This window comes from Bison bison, unplaced genomic scaffold (genome assembly GCF_000754665.1).
Source record: "Bison bison bison isolate TAMUID 2011002044 unplaced genomic scaffold, Bison_UMD1.0 scf7180017864162, whole genome shotgun sequence".
NCBI classification, from domain to species: Eukaryota; Metazoa; Chordata; class Mammalia; order Artiodactyla; family Bovidae; genus Bison; species Bison bison.
In genome coordinates this window covers 1,320,193-1,323,813 of record NW_011494734.1, presented here as the reverse complement: position 1 = coordinate 1,323,813, position 3,621 = coordinate 1,320,193, and positions in this window count along the sequence as shown.

The following is a 3,621-nucleotide window of genomic DNA, read 5'->3' as shown; positions in this document are numbered from 1 at the left end:
GAGTGACTTATAGTGGCTCCCAGAAGAGACAGAATCTTCTGGAAGCTCAAGTCACTGACTCCCAGCCCCTGGGCTTGAGTCCCTTAATCACTGTACCCTCCACATACCTCAAGAAGAGTAGGGTTGTAACAGCCACCATTGTGGTGGCATCACCGTCAGTAAAGAATTTTCCCAACAGTTACATAATGACCTTATGTTTGGAGATCTCTTTATGAAGTAATGATTGAGCTTAAATAGCAAAACTTGAGTACCCAAAAGATAAAATACCAAACTCAGCATGTAGGAGATACTAGTGTAAACCAGTTACACAAAGCTGGCAAAAAGTTTTAGAAAAACAAATGGTATACAACTCACAGCAGGCTCAAAAGAGGAACAAGAGAACACTGCTCAGACTTTTTCTTTTGTTAAATGCATTTTTCTAGTAAGTTTTTTGTTATTCTATCACCTTCCACCCAAACCACTCTATATTAGTTATGTATTGCTATGTAACAAGTTACCCCAAAACTTAATAATTAAAATGACAAGCACTAACATCTCACGGTTTATGTGGGGCGGGAATACAGGCTTGACTTAGCTGGGAGCCTCTGCCTCAAGGTCTTTCACAGTTGAGGGCCGGGGCTGTGATCTCAAGGCTTGGCTGGAAAAGGATACGCTTCCAGACTCACGTGGCTGTTGACAGGATTCAGCACCTCACAGCCTACTGAACAAAGAGCCTCAGTTCCTCATGGACTGTTGGAACTTCTCTGTTCCCTGCCACATGCACCTCTCCAATGGGTACCTCACAACATGGCTGTGGCCTTCCCTAAGAGCAAGTCGATGAGAACAAGAGTGAGCGAGACAGAAGCCACAGTCTTTTTGTAACCTAACCTCTGAAGGGACATCACTCTGCCATATTCTCTTGGTTAGAAACAAGTCACTAGGTCCAACCCACACAGTAGGACATGCATACTAAGATGAGGGGATCATTGGGGTCATCCAAGAGGCTGCCTACCACCTTTGCATATACAATGAGGAATAAATACCAAAATGGAAAGAATATTGGAAAGCTGTAGGGGAAGAGGAAAATGTTCTGAGATCTCATTACTTCTACCTCTGAGCTCGCTCTCTCTCTTTCTCCCTTTCCCCAAATCCAGTCATGCAACACATCCTCGGATGAGGCACCTTACTTCACAGTGTATCTCATACCTGCTCTCTCTTCTCCATATGCATGGGACCACCAAAGTTCAGGCTTTCATTTCTTCCACCATGAATAGTGCATCACTACTTTTCTTACCAGCTTCTTTAGTCCAATACATCCTGGATACCAAGACCAGAAAGTAGTCTTTCCAAGTCATACTTTCTATTTATCCTTTTACTACAGAAAGCCCTTTAGTGGCTCTGCATTGTCAACAAAACCCAAATTCTTTAGGCTGCCATAAGATGCCTTTCATAATTTGACCCAAGTCTGACTACAAACTCATCACTCCCAAATCCCAAATAATAATCCATCATCCCAGGTAAACCACACTCAACACCAAAACACACCACACTTGCTCAGCTTGAAGCCTCTGCTGACACCATTACTCCCCCTTCCCTTGGCAAGACCAATCTTCACCTTACCATTATAAATCCTCTCCCATTTCCAAAGTGCAGAGCAGAGTAGTTTCCTCTGTGCCTAATCTTCTCTGTGACACATTTTCTGATCACTCCAAACTAGAGTTCAGTTCCTCCCACAGATAGGTACAGCTTTGAGAGGCCACACCACTCACTGACCTGGCCAGTCACTGGGTACATGGCTTGTTTTTCCAAGAAGCTGGTAAGTTTCACACCTTTCTTCTTCCACAGAGACCATCAGATTGCATCATCACCAGAACTAGCCTGGGTCTCACTTGTCTTTCTCTGCTGGGGATGGTAGTCCATGACAAGCAATAATTGTTGAAAAGATGTATGGATGGATGGAAATGTCAAGCACGGTGTCTGACATATGAGATCAGTAAGTAAAAAAAAAATCTGCTAACACTCTCAGTCCTTCAAATGAGAATCTCCACTCCATGACACCTTAGCCATTTAGTGGTTCCTATGTAGGAACACTTCCAAAGAGAGCAAAGGCAAATGAAATTTATTCAGGTCTGATCAAAAACAAGCCCATTCACACAAACATCACAACTGAAGATCAACTGGAAGCTCCTCCTTCATCGTCCATCCTGATCCTGGCTTTGAGGTACAGGATGCCAAGTGCAGGGACATTAGATGACAGAGCCAAAGCAGACTTCATGACAAAGAAACTTCAAATCCGTGAGCTTCAGTCATGGGGCAGAAATAGTCTGTGAGAACTAAAAGGGTGCGGGGGTTGGGGTGGGGGTGGGAGAGGGAAATATGTCGGTTGTGGGGTAGAGTCCATATATTTTAGGTAATTGCTGCTGCTGCTGCTAAGTCTCTTCAGTCGTGTCCGACTCTGTGCGACCCCATAGACGGCAGCCCACCAGGCTTCCCCAGTCCCTGGGATTCTCCTGGCAAGAACACTGGAGCGGGTTGCCATTTCCTTCTCCAATGCATGAAAGTGAAAAGTGAAAGTGGAGTCGGACACGACTGGGCGACTTCACTGCAGCCTACCAGGCTCCTCTGTCCATGGGAATTTCCAGGCAAGAGTACTGGAGTGGGGTGCCCTTGCCTTCTCCTAGGTAATTCCTAGAAAATGAAAAAAAAATTTTTTTTAATGAGAGATACCAGAAGACCTTTTAACACCTTTGCTGCCAACCCCTGGGGAAGGAGGGAGGAAGTGGTGGGAATCTCAATGAAAGCATCAAATGTCCAAAATCCAGAGGAAATTTAACGCTTCCTCTCTATTAATAGCTGGCCAGAGCAGTTAAACCTCAAGTGAATTCTCCCAAGAATCAGATCCCTGATTGCCTGCGCTAATCCGGGCGACCCTCATCTCAAAGGAGGAAGTGCTGGAAACGGCTCCAGGGCCTTGGTCCGCTAAGCAGCATCTTTGGAGAGTGGGTAAGTCCTCACTCCCACTACCGTGGATGTGGAGCAAAGTGTGCACAGTGGTTCTCTGAGAGCCGGAGACTCGCATTGCGGGGCCCCGAGTTTTGAGCTTTGCAACGCCCCGCAGCCTGAGATGGGAAGCCAGCTCCTCTAGCTCCAAACTTACCTGCTTTTTAGAACCACTTTCATCTACCCATTGCTCTCAGCTCCCAAAGGCATCCGCAGAATCCTCCACCACCCAAGGTCCACCGAGAAAGAGAAGAAAAGGTGGAGGGAGTGGTGGCTGGGAGGAGAGGTCATCGGGGTCTCCTCCCTTGAGGTGGTCGTCGGGAAAGGGGGGTTGCTCGGCCCTTCTCCACTAAGCGGCAGGGATCCTCTCGGGGGCGCCTCACGGTAGGCGACAGGAACTGGCGAGGGCAGGGCGCGCTGGAAGGCCTGCACGCAAAAACTTTCCGTCCTGGAGCGCAACTCTGCAGGGAAGACAACCCCTCCCACGGCCCCAGGTCGCGCCTCTCCCAGGTCGCCCTCAACCCCCTCTCTCATGTCTGGCCCCTAGGACCCCGGCTAGCGGGCGCCGGGTGCCGGCGGAGCCGCAGCATCCTCACGCCCCGCGCTGCATCCTCTGGTCCCAGCGCTCAGCCCCGCCCCCGG